This window comes from Haliotis asinina, chromosome 2, assembly GCF_037392515.1.
Source record: "Haliotis asinina isolate JCU_RB_2024 chromosome 2, JCU_Hal_asi_v2, whole genome shotgun sequence".
Classification (NCBI taxonomy): Eukaryota; Metazoa; Mollusca; class Gastropoda; order Lepetellida; family Haliotidae; genus Haliotis; species Haliotis asinina.
Genome location: NC_090281.1, coordinates 82,887,204 through 82,905,709, shown reverse-complemented (window position 1 = coordinate 82,905,709; position 18,506 = coordinate 82,887,204). Strand labels below are relative to the sequence as shown.

The window sequence follows — 18,506 nt, the reverse complement described above, 5'->3', positions numbered from 1 at the left end:
GGCACATTATAGCTACACATTTTTTATTAGTAGTAGTATAAAATATCAAAATACATTTCAAGCCTAAGGGCTTGTTTATCTAAAGGTCTTCCTATTGCACATGGACTTAGTGTTTCCAAAGTATTTTGTTTCTTTGTACAAGTACATATATTTGAACAAAGAGGCACAAATCAAGGAGAAAACGCCATTTGTAATTTCTGAAACAGATTTCTTAATACAGGCTTACTATAGGTCAGATTTTTCAACATCTTAACCATGTGTTATATTTGAAACAGGTGCCTGTAAATTATGTCTAAAGCTTCAAAGACAATGCAATGTTTTAATCATGAAACAGTAACATCTTACATTGTGTAATCTAGTAGTCACATGATCATAACATGTCCAGGTATTGAGATGGGACCCAGGTTCAACCGTGGTTCAGATCTTGGTTGACCTAAGTTATGTGTCATGTTTTGCTAGCATGTTATACATGCTTGTGGGTTTCAGAAGTTTGGTAAAAGTCTGAAACCTGCATCCTCCCCACTCAAAATAATATAGCGTGATAGTTCTAATTATTGTTATGTTATGGTTATTAATATATCGCTACAGTCCATCCCGTCTAATGCATGCTCGAAGCTCTTTTTTTCTCCCTCATCATTGGGTGTCTGTTTCAAATGTGACATTAAACCCAACACACTCACGCGCTCATGGCCTGCCTGTCAGGTATCGAACTTTATATTTTTAGTCATGATGAAATTACTGTCATAGAACTAGATCGTTTCTGTCCAAAAAGTAAACCATTTTCATTACAGACATAGTTCATTTTGCTGCTTAAGACTTTCTTCCAGTATTCCACAAATTTAATATTTTGATAAATTCTGTGTAGAACAGATCAGCATCATTTCATGATGATTTTGTATTATCTGTTGAATTATATTTGTAAATTTTCTTTTTCAGATTCATTTAAACAGTGCTATGGACCAATCACAAGCTTACTGGGGAACATGAATTCAAATATTTTGCCACACTGGACATATGCCAAAAATGAAAATCCATGACTGAAACACATAAATCTACATACAGGAAGTCAAATTCTTTTCTTGTGAGAGAATCATTTTGTAGATGAATGAATAGATATCTTACAGATTAATGAGTACTTCACTGAAACATAAAAACTAAAATTTCTTACGTTCTCATTCTTATCATCCTTGCTCTCATACCAGGAACTCAATGTGCATTTTTCAATTGCTTTTCCAGTTACTAAGGTTGTAGAATCCATTCTGGAAGTGGAAGTAAATATCCTCTGGGTACAGACCAATTTGAATATTTATCACTCACTTGCTCCAGGGGTTTATGCTTTGGTTTACAATCCATATATTGAACTCCAACATAGTGTGATGAAATTGACACCATCATCTGAATGCTAAATCTTTAAGAAAAGTCACTTGATTCCAGCCTCCTTCTTCAAGCGTTATCTCTGACATGCGGAAGCTATGGCAATGGCTGCTTGTTAAGATGGGAGATTTTTCACCAGGAAAGCCTTTCATTCTAAAGGTTAAGTTATATGCCTCTAATTAATGACCTGGTTGCACTAGAAGTATATCTACTACATTTTACAATCTATTTTTCGGTTAAATTGCCTCTGCACTTCTCAAGATGTTTTGCAATTACTGAGGTTTCGGCCATTAGTAAATCAATATGTGGGAGCACCAGTCTAATGTGGGGACTTGGTTCTGTCTATAGATAAAGGTTCGATATCATTGAATGGTACCTAGCTTTAAATGGATTTCTGATCTTAAGTCTTCTTTAACCTAGAACGTAAACAATGGTTTGTTATATGGGTTAAGGGACTCTTGGAAAACATTTAAATGAAGGGTGTAAAAATATATGTTATTAGATCCCATCCTGCATTAGTTTCATTGCAAGAACTTCAGACATCTTGGATGAAGTTGTATTTCTTTTTTTTTAAGGGGAGATAATCATGAAGTCTCTCTGTCGTCAGGTGAACACTTTAGCCAAATACAATCCCATATCAACCTCATATTAGACAAATAAAAAAGTTAATATAATAATGAAATGTACAAAAATATGTTAACAATACTTTAATTCTTACTGCAATGGATTTGGATGTTATGAATACTCTTGATTAAGAGAAAAGGTACTCTAAGATACTCAGATAAGGTTTCCAATGGTTAATTAATCAAATTCTCTTTTTTTTCAGATTTGCACTGATAGCTTTTTTTAAATGGTTAATGAACTTTGAATTATGTTGATGGTGCTTGAGATGCTACAGTTTAGATGCATCTTGCTGTCCATCCTCTTTAGGGAAGGGGCTACATATAGTGCTATGAGAGTGTGAAAGGTTGAGCTATGAATGTACTATACAAGCGGCAGATTTGCTCAACATCCAGTGTCTTTCATTTTACTGATGTCACAATGCTGCTGTTGACATCACAATGCTGTTGCTGATGTCACAACGCTATTGCTGATGTCACTTTGCTGTGGCTGATGTCATAGTACTGTTCATATGTATATACTTGACATAAGGACTTGAGATACAACTTTGATAGTATAAACATATCTTACGAGTCCAGTAATGTATTATTTTACCAGAATGAAGTAGCAGGTTTCATAGTTTATTTGAGTTAATTTGTATAAATAATGTAACATTCTAGCATGACGGACAAGTCAATTATGTTTTCCTTTTGTTTTGTAGAAGATCTGATGTTGTGACATGACAGAATGTCAGTAATGCGAACATGCTTCCATTCCACAGAAGTCTTGGATTCATAATTCTTATTAGAATTTTACCAAAAGAGTTCTTTTGGTTTGTTATTCTTGTTTTACTTGATGTTCAATGTCATGCAGTTTAATTTCATATGTCATAAGTGAGATATTCTGACACTGAAGGCACAAGACGTTTGATTTGATCAAATAAATGTTTACTCCTAAGTTGAATTCAAATTATTTTTGTACTTCACATGTAAGAGCATCAGTAAAAACTAAAATAAAAAAGCATCCTCTCATTACAGTTACTCCTGCAGTAGCAGACTGCGCACGATGTGACAGTGCAGTGGTACTAAACATTTCCAAGATGTCACTGAGTCCATACAGTATATGTTGCAAATGGCAGGAGCAAAATCCCAGTTTCATCTTATGCAAATCAATTTAAGTATTTGAGATTTCATGTGTAGGTTGATGTACATGTATAATGTTCATTGTTTATTTTTTGTTATGTAACTCATTTGATAAAGTTCATCTTCTGATATAAGTGAATCATGAATCACATCACCTGATGAAATTAAATGTCAGAGCCGATGTGATATTCATACTTGTGTCTGTTACATGGAAAATCACACAGAACTAGTTACTGAACCCTTGGATTGTTTTAAGGTTCCTTTATTGTAGCACCTGACTTTGCTTAAAGGTCAAGGTCAATGTACAGTTATCCCTGAAAACAATTCTACTGACTTTCCAATATCACTTGGACAAAAATGATTGGAGTGTCCTACATTATATGCTGATATGTGGTTTACTATAGACTGAGCGCCAGGATCACATGCTCGAGTGGGCTTATTTGTAAAGTGCAAGGTGATTTACACTAAGCCTTATTTAAACCTAAGGCTTTATGACTCTGTAAGTGCATGTACTTCGCTTGGAAACTGGATATCCAGAACAGTTTAACAAATTTACACATGTTTTTACCAAATTTCAGAGAACCTGTCTTGCTCATAACCAAGTGTAAAATGGTTTCTGATGTGACATGTGTTATATTTGGAATTACACTTTATCAGTAAAGTACAGCTTCTAGTACCTTTGCTAATTTGAATCCCCATTATTCAAACCCACACTTTCAGAGTGTGAGGAAGGCCAGTTAACATTTGTCAGAAGGGTACACAAAGTCTGTGATCTAGACTACTAGTTGTTTGACTGCCATTTATGCAAGCAGTGGTAGTGGTGTGGATTAGATGGTTGACTTATTGTGCAGGCAATTAGATGCCGGACACTGAGGGTGTGGGTTTGAATCCCGGATTGAACTCAACCCAACAAATGTACTAGAATCTGTACTTTGCTGAGAAAGTGTAATTCCCAATACAGCATGCATTACAATTCATCGGTTTCTAAATGGCTTTTGATTCACAGATTTCTCATGTGTCCAATTATAACACTGAGAAGGTGTGGGTCCTCATGCTTTTATTGATTTTGGCCATACAACAAAATACACTAATTGGACAAAAAAACAACAACAGTATTTTAGTTAAAGAGTTATTCAATGTTAACCACTGTATAAAACTAAGCATTGTTTAGCAGGTACATAGAACAAAACAGACAATGCAAGATTTCTAGCATTTACGTTGCAAATACTTCTCAGTATTTTCTTGTATAGGATTTGTAAGATAATAAGATGTGGATAGGAATGTAGATAAAAGAAAATTTTATGTATTTGTCTATTTTTATTGCATTTTAGTCATGATTATTGTTTCTTTAACAATACATTGCATTAGTTGGTTTTTTTAATGCTATGTTATTATTTTTTGTTGATAGTTCATTTATGAAGACAAATTGTACAAATGTGAAAATAAACTTTTTGAACTTTTACTGTGTTTTTGTGTTTTCTGAACACAAAAGCCCAGAAATGGGCTTCACACATTGTACCCATGTGGGGAATCAAACCCGTGTCTTCAGTGTGACAAGCAAATACTTAAACCACATGCACAAGGCGACCCCAGTTCACCTTCTTGAGAAACCACACTCACAAAACACTGCATATAGAGGAAATAGAAAATTCAAGCATGTCTTCTCCAGTTGTAGGGAATCGTTCGATAGTTATAACGGTATAGTAACTACTACCAAACCGACATGACAAGTGACACATTCTCACAGAACACTCATTATGCTAGGTTACCACGAAAGTGTAATGGCAGCACATCCTGTACAACAGCTATATCATCGACTCAGATTATAAGGAATCACCTAAGAGGGGTAAAACTAATCCAACAAATACAGTGACAGTTCACGAACCATCACACACAATCAAGTTCAAAAGATGAAGTTGAGCATTCTCCAAAGGGTTGGTGTTTCAACACTAGTGTTGTAACATGCATTACTCACCACAAACAGAATGGTTTAGACCATCATTTAGTCACTGGAACGTTTCTTCGCAATGAATTCCTCTCTTTTCTACAAAATAAAAAGTAGCCTGTATAGCAAGGTATGGAATCATGCTTTCAGCAGAGATTTTGGTTTTGTCACTTCCATCCAAATGCAGTTTTTCCTTCCTCTCTATAATTGCCAGTTTTAAATCTACATAAATGATAAATGAACTGGAATGTAAGGAAATAATCCACAGCATATAGCCTGGTCTTAAAGCAGCTCTATAAATATTTGTAAAAATTCCCACCTTAGGCACCTTCTTTCCCGAGTACAGGAAGCGCAACAGACAAACTCCAGTTTCGCACAAAATGTCAACTGCTTGAAAATACCTGTGTCACATTTAGGCTGTCATCATGTGGAAGAAGATGACAATAAATGTTAAAAATAGGGACGGTTGTAATTGCTGGATGATTGTAAATTTAAAAATGACAAAACCACAAAAGAAAATACACAAAATCATCCAATCATAGCTCTCTGATGATTCAGACCACAGAATGCTCCCATTGAAAAGTGCTTCTTAAATTACAGAATCTGATTTGTTGTAGTTTACCAACTGGGCTCTGTTATGTGACGTAAAGGATATAAGAGGATTATGGTATACATGACATTTACAGACATTTCTTGTGTAGAGAAACCAGAGGCATCGGTACTGCTGCCATAGTTTTCTCATCCTATAGTTTAGGAAGAGATGTTACATGTGTCAAAACGTATTACAAAGAGACAACATAGTATCTGTGTTGCTTGTATCTCATCTATATTCTGCTTCGAATTGCACTTTGATGCATGCAGATGTAACCAGGAGACTAACAGTCTGCAGTACACAAAGGAATTACAGCTGGGCAATAGACTAAATTGATGTAGTCATATGACCATGTTTAGGATTGAATATACAATAAACATGTTTAATCCACACAGAATTTGGGTTAGCGTCATTTCAAGGCTAAAATCGAAATATGACAAAGAACGATGCATATATAATGACATAGAGAATGTATTATTGCAAATTCAGTACAACCAACATGTATGGAATGTCAATCTACTGCTTTACAATGCTTGTGCATTGTTGCCTGGAGAACATTGTCTAAAGACGTTAAAGTAGATTTTGCAGCTCAGAAATAACAGTAGCAAGACTCGCTTTATTTTCACTATGGAGGATGACCAGGAAATAATTCTGCAGGGAGTATGTAAGAGGATTTATCCTCCCATATTGAAGAGTGTTAGGTTATTTGCTATACATAAATGTTAATGTAGAATATATGAAAGCTGATCTATGAGAAATAAAAAATCATTGACCCCAAATTTGACTATGTATGTAATTGGTCACTTCCTAAAGAATTTATATCTATTTTGGTTTAAGTGTTCGCTCATCATGCAGAAGAGCCATGTTCTATTCCCCACATGGGTGCAGTATGTGCCACTTATTCCTGATGTCCCCAGAAGTGATATTGCTGGAATATTGCTAAAAGCGGAATAGAGCTAAAGTCACTCGCTCTATTTTTCTTAGGAAGGTAACATCTCCAGGACTTCTTTGGGTACGTGAAGAATAGGGACTATTTTTATTTCAAAACATTAAACAACATTTTGAAATTGAGTTAAAACATCAGATTTAGACACTGCAGGTTTTGAAAAATGAGGACTATTTTTATGGATATACAACTATTTTATTCTGTATGGGTGAAATTTCAAAATGTGTTTAATGTTGTGAAATTAACAGGTATCTAACTGATGTATTGATTTCATTCAGTTTAAAATCCTTTTGTCATTCCATGAAGCAATACACATCGCATCACCAAAGCAACATAGTTGTTGAGAAACATTTTACAACTATAAAGGAAATAACACTGCTGTCAAGATGGTCTGGAAAAACGTTAGTGAGTGAGTTTAGTTTTATGCAGCTTTTGGCAACATTCAAGCAGTATCATGTAGGCAGACACCAGAAATGGGTTTCAAAAATTGTACCCATGTGGGGAATCAAACTTCAACATGACAAGTGAATGCTTTAATCACTAAACTACCCATGTCCTTATGGAAATAGTCACATAGATCATAATTACTGTGCAAGAACAATGATTGGTTCTCATTGACCCTAAATGTCTTTCCACATGCATATTTCAGTAAGGATAGTTTCTTAGATATCAGTTCTACAGACAAAGTATTGGAAAAGTTTCATTATGATAAAAGAAATTGTGTTGGAACTTGAAACAATGTATGCTGTAAGTCATGTTATTTATGACAGAGCTGTCATGGCTGCAGATTGTCACATCATGTTCAGTATGAAAGAATCTGAACCTTTTCATGAGTCCCATAATCTTATACTCCTGATCAAATCATTTCTAACATGCACCATGAGCCTTTTTGCTGATGTCAGCATTAAAGAACTTCCCAAGTACTTCAATATGTATGAGGTGTAAAAATCAAATGCTAAGGCATAAAGAGCATATCCAACTGGATCTAAAGGGAAAATTGACAATCAGAATAGCATCCCTTTTGTCATAAATCTCTGTAAAGATGCAGCTACCATCGTGAATTTCTGTGCATGGACATATGAAACTGATAAGCTTGCAGTAGATTGAGTTGTTTCTTTGATTTCCAGTCATATGGAATAAAACATGGAGGGATCTTTCATACTTTGTTGCTATAAAAAGCAATGGCAACCAGAATATAAAAATTACCATTTTTTCACAAATATTCTTAGAATATGCATGATAAGATAGACATTCCATTTGTACATTGAGAAAAAGAATGGCAAGAATCAGTGCACAAGTTTTACCCATGGGACTGACAGAATGGTTCTTGTCTGAAGGTATGTTTCCAAATTTCACTGAGATATTGGCAATAAATAAAAACTAGATACAAGATATATACAATGCATACATCTTCAAAGCTCAGAGGTTTTAAGTCTGGGAGAGTCTATCAGAGTCCATTGGGTATAAAAGTCCATTGGGTAAAAGTACATTTGTACAAATTGATCACTGAGAGTCACTAATGACACCAGGTGTCCACGAGTAGGATAAGCCCTGTCGGTATCAACCATCACCCTGGCATCTGTCTTACAAACTGCTAGAATGTTCTTTCCATGTTTTGGGGTTTTTTTTGCTGTAGGATGGTGTCCAAGAAGCAATTAAGTCTCATCCACAGATTTGCATGAGTGAGTGAGTTTAGTTTAGCAATATTCCAGCAATATCATGGGTACAGAACAGAAGAAATGGGTTTCACTTATTGTACACATTGTATCCATGTGGGGAATTTAACCTGGGTCTTTGGTATAATGAGTGAACACCTTAACCTCAAGATTACCCCAACACCATAACATGAGAATATTTTATGATATACAATTGCTAGCATCATAAATGCAAAATATTTCCATAATAATTGTAAGTTGAGCTTTTAAAGGGGCGAGAAGCTGGTAACTTAAAAAACTTGGTAACTAAAATGTATGGGTGGGCAAACTACAGATCTGTTTGGCTCATGTCAAACTTCTGATGTGTCAATAACTACATATATTTGATTCTTATAATAGTAAGATAAACCTAATGATTCTGTACCATCACCACCTGGCATATGCAGAGGGTAGACGATGATGATGATGATGATGATGACGATGACAATGATGATGATGATGATGATGATGATGATGATGATGATGATGATGATGATTCTCAAGGAAAAATTATACAAATGATAATGAATTACACATGACATAACACAAAGATTCTATACTCTGAAATGTCATTTGTACCCAAGAGCAGTCGGTGATGAAGCTAAAATAGATTTAATTGTAATAATAAGACTGATGAATTTACAACAAAAAATATTCTAATCTGACATTTCAGCTGTACCCTGGAGACATAACAATGATTGATTTAACAAACACACACATGCCATCAAACTCTGCATTGTCAGCTAAAATATTGAAGAGTCATTGATCAAAGTGAAACAAAATTTAAAAATGTTCATCGTTTGTCAAAATCTGTGCTCAGCAACATTTCAGCTGTATGATGTCAGCCTGTAAAAGATCAAATATGGATCACACAATCCTGTGATTGACACTGTGAGCATCATTCAAACCAGTTCAGATATCGTGACATGCATCAATAAGATTAGTGTGTGAATGACACTGATACAAGTTTGTTCGCAGGTCGCAGGTCACAGGTCAGAGGTGTTATAGCTCAGTAGGCAGGATTTTGCTTATGACTGACAAGAAACAGGTTTGGGCCTGTACATATATACAGTTCAATAAGTGAACTCACACTTAATGTCCCTTAATGGGATAAGACTGCAGGACCTCATCCACTTACAACAAATTGCAGTGACAGTGTATCTAAGTGTCAGGCATTTCAATGTGTCAAAGGATAATTGGGAAGTTACAATTCACTGCTGGAGCTATTATGCATTTTCACACAAGAAGAAAACCTACAAAAATACTGCTACACAACAACTTGACAGAAGACATTTGCCTGTTAGCCAAGTCATGTAGAACTGACGCCACATGAGCGCATATCACGGGTCAGTCCATCTTCACCTGGCACAGGTGGGTACAGCTAGGCTGTGCTACCCCACTGGGGTACACGATCCTGCAACCTGAACTGTGATGGTCCTTGGAGAATATATCAAGTCTACTTTCCACAAAGAGTCCTCTCCCCAAATTGTTTGGGGACTGATGCAGACGACACATAATTAAATGCAATTTGATTCCCCGGCACAGGGAATCCAGGGCAGGAATAAAAGATATGTAGTTTCGGGGACAAGCGAAATCTGAATTTGAGAAACTGACCCCGAATCCAAAACATGCGACCTGGCATCAGACCCCTCTTTCAACTATGTTGTACTAAGCCTGTGATCCCTTGAGGCACTGAATAGCCTCGATTGGGGATTAACTGCAACAATTTAGAAATAAGGGGACACTTCGATGGGTGTTTTTCTTGCTTATGGCTCACTGGGTACATGGAGAGTCTAAAGTATTCTACCAAGGGTGAATAGATTGTTGAGTTCACTATCAGATCACACAGATAGTAGATGAAAATGGTTAGGGGATATCTCAAACTCTTCCTTACAGTGTTGTGCTATCCAGTGTCCTGTCACCCGTGCTGGAAGACATTCAGTTGTGAGCTGTTTACCATACCCTTGACCAGTCAAAGGGCCACTTGACCGTAAAATGTGGTGTGGTTTAATGTTTGCGTTCAATCTAGCTGCTGAGAACTGGCGTAAGACTTTAAATTTTATGTACATGGTAGAAAATTTGACAGTGTTTTTATGTGTGGTGACATTGGTGTGTTTGGGTAGCTTTCTGAATGTTTGTCCATGTGATTGCCCTAGACAGGGTAGACTGACAAATTCTTCTACCTTGAATTATTGCTGCAGAATGCTGACACCCAACATTTGAAATAAGGTCATGTGAGGGTACAACAGTATTAGTTATGGCAAATACTGATGGTAGACTTTACCATTAAATATCCAAGGTTATTCATTCACTAAAGTCATCAGGTTAAGTCACAATCAGATCTGACACTACTTTAAAGCATGGCAGTGGGCTTAAGTATTTCAAGCCAGACAGACATATTGATGTCAAAATGTCAGGAGGGTATGATATGCAGACAGTTCAAGTTGGTTATTGATTACACTCAGTATCAAAGGATCAAAATTATTGACATATCTCAATATGAAATAGTTAAGGATGTGATGTGGTCTTTGGTCAAAATATGATTTTAAGAAAAAGCACTAAGGGATGAGTGCTTAAAAAGTTGGCTTGACTTGCCTCAAAGTCACATTGACCATTCATGGAACTGTTCTGTGGAAATCTGATGTAGCAGTGAGTGAGTGAGTGAGTGAGTGAGTGAGTGAGTGAGTGAGTGAGTGAGTGAGTGAGTGAGTGAGTGAGTGAGTGAGTGAGTGAGTGAGTGAGTGAGTGAGTGAGTGAGTGAGTGAGTGAGTGAGTGAGTGAGACAAGCAGTTCAAAATTAACATTGAGGTGTTCAGTAAAATAAATACGTCCCTCTGGTCCCTCTGGTCTCTCAGGGGCCCATGGATTGATGTACCCTTGATGTTTGTTTATGTTCGGGCTCAGGGACATAAACAAACATCGAGGGTACATCAACCCATGACCCCCTCGTGATCAGTGAACAACTTATATTGGTGCATATTCTTCAATAGATGAAGGAGGAAGAATATACCCTGACAGGCCATGTTCCTCTACAACAGAAGTTGAAATCCATAAATGTACTGCCCTACCTTTAACAATATTACATCTTAAGGTGGCATGTAAACAGTTGAGACATTTATGGAAAACAACTTTATCTATTCAAGTAAGAAGATACTGGTATCCAACAAAATTGTTCTACAATATTTTAGTTTATTTTAGTAATTACATGCAAGATGGAATAAAGCAATTACAAAATGAAGTTCTAGATACTTACCATGTTGGTAAACCCTACAGGTATTGGCATGAGACTGACAGGTCTCCAAAATAGTTCATCTGTGGGTTCTATTTCCCACATGGGTTCAATGTGTGAAGCCTGTTTCTCACCATAATATTGCTGGAATGTTGCTTAAAGTATTGTAATACCACAATTGCTTATTTTAACCAGAGTACATTAACCTCTGCACACAGACATATTAGGAGAAAACAATACACAAAGTAGACGAGGAAATATTAACATATCTATTATCATGTAATATTTGTATGCTTTTTTCATCAGATTTAAATGTCAAATATGTAAAATCACAGATGACAAAAAGGTTTCACAATTAATATGAAAGGAAGAAGAATGTTGAATTTCTTCAGTTGAAATATAAATAAATATTCTTGACATTTGAAATGCAGAACCAGTCTCAAAGGGATACCAGATGATGATGTTGATGATGTATTTGATGTATATCAACTTTAACAAATTGAATATGATTTGTCGGTAAATATTGTAAAGATGTGGCCCAATTGTCATGCTGTTTTTGTAGTTACACCCCTTCATTGTAGCAGAATATAATGATCATGGATTTAAATTCCAGATTCATCTTTAAACAATTGTTCAAGCTTTATCAACTGGACATGAGGTCCAAGTCTTGTTGACCTTCAGAACATTTTCAGTTTAGTTTGCATGGAACTTCTTGAAATATTGACAATAACGCTGTTTTTTAACAAAGTTTTTGTTTTCCCACATTAAGCTGACATGACATGCTGTAACTAGTTTGCTCATTTGTTTGCTTGCCTGTCCGCCTCCGAAAACTCCACTACTCACTCAAGTGCTCTATTAACCAGTCTTTCAGACTCGATTTAAGCTACTTTCTCTGCCATTCTCAGTTTTTCAACCACCAACTTGGTCACCTTCTGTCACTTGAACATTAAAATAAATGTTTTTATTATTTTTACGTTTACGTTAACTGTCATTTTGTTTAGACCCATCCTTATCAGTTGAGTCATTTTGGGTGAAATATTTAAAAAATCATTGTATTTATGTAAAACTATTTTGTTTATCCTGAACGGTTAATATTTTGTATATAGTCTGTTGTTTTGTTCCTCTGAGCAGTTGACCTGCCTTTGTTTGCACGTATTTGTGATCACAACTCGAAGGATTAAGATTTAAGAGTTTATATGCAATATACATGTTAAATCATCATGTGTGATACTGGAAATATACAAGGGTAAGACAAAAACCTGACTGTACAGGAAGGATGGTATCAAATAACCTTATTTCAATGTAACATAAGTTAACATCTGACCAGCACACAAAGTCAGCCATCTAACCCTCTCAGGGTTCTTTTCTGTTTTTAATGCATAGACAAAAAAGACACTGAAAATGAAACAGGTTTTCTTTGTGCAAAGGTTTTCTTTACCATATTACATAAAAACATGAAACAATTTACCTGTTGTATTAAGCAGTCAGACTAAATACTCTAAAAACAGTTTGAAACTTCCCCCATGAATATATAATTAGAAATTCAGCTTATCCAATAAGTCCCAGGAGACAATCAACAGAAGCAAGTCAATTAGAATAGCTTCATCCAATGAAATAATTTCTTTGATGTGGAATAGGTATGATAGAATTAAAGGCCACTTAAGCTCCCAACAGGGAAGTCATTTTGCAGAGTTTACCAGTTAATGTGTGACAGTCAGCGGGTGGGCATGTAGCTATGCTTGGAGAACACTCTTTAGGGATTATTGTATAGAAAGGCATTGAACAGTGAAATACATTTATCACTTCTTAAGTCATTGTAATCTAGACTCCATAATTGCCTTTGTTTCATTAACTTCCCATCTGTTGGCGTGGGCAGCCACCAGTGAGGGCTTCCTCATCATATGAAGGCTGGGTTAGAATCGGTGCATGCCTGCCCAAATCATTCATAGCAATAAACTTTGTTTACAACACATTTCAAACAAACAAACAAATGGCTAGAGAAAATGTTTCTATAGTCCTGGCCAGTTAAAGAATATATTAGTCCAAATATAAAAACTACAGCTATCATGAAATATAATTAGTTGTCCTATTGGATCCAGGTTAGAACTGGTCTTCAGTAACGCATGCTTGTCGTAAGAAGTGACTAACAGGATCAGCTAGTCAGGCTCACTGACTTGGTTGACACATGACATCAAATCTAGATAAATCAATGCTTACTGATCATTGATTGTCTTGTCCTGATTTGATTATTTAATCGCTGCCATGTAGATGGCATATTGCTGAGTGTGGCATTAAACAACAAACAAACAAAAGATTACCCTTTGAGTTTGTGAAAAACAGTAGTTTACTTTATCATAAAATAGTTAGGTGTCTCCATGTTTACTTGTCAAGCCTGAGATATACAGGTTTACTTCTCACAAATGCTGCACAATGGTAATCTTTGACATGTTTTAGAAATTGTGTCTCATCTGGAGGACACCTGGGTATCAATTAATGAGATCTAAGTCACTAACAGGGCATATGTTATGGGCAGTAGTTCACAGCATCAACTATTATGCTTAATTCTGGCCAAGTTTCAACTCACTATCTTCCCATATCCCAAATTATGGTCATACAAAGGGAACATCTACTGAAAACCATCACTATTATCATGAAGAGAGTAATCATCACATGACATATTATAAGTTAATGTGATAGGGATAATTAATTTCATCAATGATGCAGCCAGTCTCTGTCAGTCTCATGGAGGCTATATCTCTATATCTGGAACAAATGTAGGACCTTGCATCGAGTAGAAGCAGTCATGTGTTGAAACCTACCATGCAATAGAGGAAATACAGTTTTGCTTTAAGTGCCTATAACACAGAAATGTATCTAACAATGTGGTATCACTGGGGTGAGTGAAGTAAAATGTGTATGTACATTACAATACTAGACTAATTCATAGCCATGTTATATCCCACAGAGTGTATGTACATTCCAACACAAGACTAACATATATCCATGTTATATCCCACAGAGTGTATGTACATTCCAACACAAGACTAACATATATCCACGTTATATCCCACAGAGAGTATATGTACATTGCAATGCTAGACTTAAACATGCCTCCATGTTATATCCCACAGAGAGTACATGCATTACAACACTACCCTAACATGTTATATGTACATTACAACATCATGCTAACATATATCCATGTTATATATCCAGCAGAGTCTATGTACAATCCAACAATAGACTTACATATATCCACGTTATATTCCACAGAGTATATGTACATTGCAACACCAGACTAACATATATTCATTTTATATCCAGCAGAGCATATGTACATTACAACACCAGACTAACATATATCCATGTTCAGTTCCACAGAGCGTACATGCATTACAACACTAGCCTAACATGTTATATGTACATTCCAACACTAGACTATCATATATCCATGTTCAGTTCCACAGAGCGTACATGCATTACAACACTAGCCTAACATGTTATATGTACATTCCAACACTAGACTATCATATATCCATGTTCAGTTCCACAGAGCGTACATGCATTACAACACTAGCCTAACATGTTATATGTACATTCCAACACTAGACTATCATATATCCATGTTCAGTTCCACAGAGCGTACATGCATTACAACACTAGCCTAACATGTTATATGTACATTCCAACACTAGACTATCATATATACATGTTATATCCAACAGAGTGCATGTACATTTTCACTCTATACCAACATTTCTCCATATTATAAGTTGCCACACATATTCAGACAGCAGTGTTTCCTTGCTATAACAAGGCAGGTTTCATCAAAATGACATTGTAAATACATGAATAATGGCTTGTGTTTCAGTTGTGTTAATAAGTAGTGACATGCTTTACATCATGTGATAATTGAGAAAACAACTGGATGTTCTAAAGCATCCAAAAACCCAGAACATGATGATACATTACAGCACTAAATGAAGATATCTAACATTCATAATCATGCTGCCAAAACCATACTTTTCAAGCCTAATTTTGAACATTCCACTGATCATATGACACCAGTCAAAAACAAATTGGTTTCATGATGATATATGATAGTAACCTTTTTTTTAACGCACTAACTGAGTCTGTTTTACTATCAAAATAGCATGACACAGATAAAACAAACTTGGTGAGTAAATGTCAAGTAAAAATAATGTGGAATTGGCATTTTATCTGCGAGAGAATTGGTATCCTTTTACAATTTCATAGTCAAACTATGGAAAGGTAATAAAAATTTACAGAATGTTCAGAAACATAAAAGATGCTGTAACACTGGAGTACAGTCTGTAACCATGTATAAGGTGTGGAGTTACCAGTATGTCTACAGCTCACTGGGAGGCCCATTACATACATCCATGCCTAGCATAAATAACAGGAAAACGTGGATTCATTAGAAATTCAAGAATCGATGCAGTGTGAAACATGATAGCGCCATCATGGACAGAAAAATGGGCAAAGAATCATCGGAATGCTATGGTCTGATGGTTTTGTTGGTATATGAACCGTTATCCCTGTGCGATGCCTCGTTAATGTTTTGTTTGGGCTGAGTTACTGTTATTACCCACAATTCCAAACTGGAGAAGACTCAGTTCAGTATCATCTTCGCCACTATCTCTGACATCCCTTTTATTCACCCTCTTTTCAAGCTCATCCCATTTCAACCGAGGATATGACAAAATGGTTTCCATTACACAAGTAAAATAACATCCTTCAGATACAGTTGGAGACATTCCATCGTTACCCGAGATACTGTTATAAACTGACGTTATTCTGTTCAGTGTTCCTGAAATCCATGGAAGCACAAGCATCTTAAATTCTGAATGTGATAATTAAATTTTATGTCATGTTTTGATTTGGAAAACAAGACAAAGAAGGCTGATTGAACATTAACAAAAATCACATAAATTTTAATTAAAGTCATTATTTCTTTGCATTTTGGAAAGGGTACACCTTGTTTAATCAGCAAAAAGTAGCAGAGAATTTGATGGTATATGCTCAATATCATATCCTTTGTCAAATTGGTTGTTGTTTAACTCAGCTGTACTCCAACAATATGGTAGTAGTTTATAGATAATCTGGACCAGACAATACAGGTGATCATCAGCACAAGTGTTGATCTACGCAAGTGGGATATGATGACATGTGTCAACCATCCACCCAATCCCATGAGTCTTCTTTTACAAGCATGTGTTGCTGAGGACCGTTTTAACCTATATCTTCATGGGTAGTTATCCTGTGTTATTGCAGTAATGTTTTCATCGTCATATCCATCTTTATAGTAGATACAAATTCGACACTACTCCTTCCACTACAAACTTAGAACATAGTACTTGTATTACAGTGACTGATGATTTTTAGTTTGTTAAATAGAAAATACAAAGTAACATTATAACTTATTGTTAAATCTGCAAGATGACAATAATATTTTAACTTGAATAAATGACCTTGACCTTTTGAACCAATATGTCAATAGGAAAAGTACCAGGCCTCTCTGTCCACATTGTAAATGAGGGCACGTGACCTTGATGTCTGACAGGCTGACTTTGCTGTGCAGGATTATATCCCTTGCATGAGCCAGAACCCTATGATCAAGTTCAAATTATGGTTACACCGAATTGTGTTTCTAGGTTTGTTTGTATAATAATCATGCTTGATGGATTCAGTTGTTAATATCTACAACCTACATAATCTCAACCCCCTACTGTGTAGATCGATGCTCATGATGTTGATCACTGGAATATCCAGTCCTCACACAATTATTTAAAGTCTGCCCCATATAACTGGAATATTGCTGAGTGTAGCATTGAACAACAATTACGATGTGAGATGTTCCACCAAAATGGTGCTGATGCATTGTAATGCTTAAGGTATCCACTAGAGGCAGCATGGAACCCACCTTTCTCAAAATATTTTCTTGAATATAATTGCTATGTGTACTCCCATTCCTGAAAATGGCATGTTTATTTCAAGAATGTTGATTTATTTGAAAAAGAAGTAACACAGTGAATTCCAGCTTTATAATTTGAAGTGACAGGAATGATATCTTGACTTATTAATGTGACATTTAGAATATATTTAGACATTTATTGTCACTTGAAATATAACTCAACAAGCATAAATACAACAGCTATGGGATGAAGACTGTATTAGCACTGCTTTTGTGCTGAAAGCTTAAATTTAGCAATCATGTTCTGAAGTGGCCTTGAATATTATACTTTATCTGCCATTCCCAAGACAATACGCGTAAATGCCATGCTGATGACAATACAAGCAGCAGTTATAGTAAAGATAGCAGCAGCTTCAGTAGTGTCCAATTAGCAGCTTCACCAACAGTGACATTACCAGTAGCAGAAACAGTAACAGTGAAAACACCAGGGGCAGTGGCAGCAGCAATGACAGTGACAGTATCACTGTGACACAGGTGACCATGACAGTGACAGTGACAGTGACAGCATCAGCATCAGCATCAGCATCAGCATCAGCATCAGCATCAGCATCAGCATCAGCATCAGCATCAGCGACAGCGACAGTGACACCATAAACAACAGTGATAGAAATAGTGGCACAGACAGTGCCAACAACTACAACAGCAACAGTGAAAGTCTCAGCATTGTCTCCAAAGACAGTGACAGTGACAACATCAGCAACAGTGATAGAAATATAGAAATAGTGGCAATGACATTGACAGTGACAGTGACAGAATCAGTGGTGGTGGCAGTGGCGGTGGCAGTAGCAGTGACAGTGGCAGTGACATTGATGGTGACAACAGCCTTGACAGCGATTGTGACAGGTGACAGTCATAGAAACACCCAGCAAAAGTTAACATATCCGAAAACTCACATGAAAAGCAATACTATTTTTACAGGCCAAGGTTTATAAGCTTCCAGAAACAGATATCGTTTGATTAAAAGATACAAACAAAATAGCAGCAGTCAA

The 18,506-nt window shown here is 36.1% G+C and overlaps 1 protein-coding gene and 1 long non-coding RNA gene across 2 annotated transcripts in view; one reads left to right on the top strand and one right to left on the bottom strand.

The window, feature by feature from the left end:
• Positions 1-4,439, top strand: part of LOC137274461 (protocadherin-9-like) — a 39,415-nt gene extending 34,976 nt beyond the window's left edge. The window contains exon 5 of the mRNA XM_067807657.1: positions 937-4,439. The gene's annotated coding sequence lies outside the window, so the exon portion shown is untranslated. The remainder of the gene's footprint in view (positions 1-936) is intronic.
• The window catches only part of LOC137274466 (uncharacterized), an 89,874-nt gene extending 84,712 nt beyond the window's left edge, over positions 1-5,162 (bottom strand). Inside the window, exon 1 of the long non-coding RNA XR_010956184.1 lies at positions 5,092-5,162. This is a non-coding gene — a long non-coding RNA (uncharacterized lncRNA). The remainder of the gene's footprint in view (positions 1-5,091) is intronic.
• Positions 5,163-18,506: the final 13,344 nt, after the last annotated feature.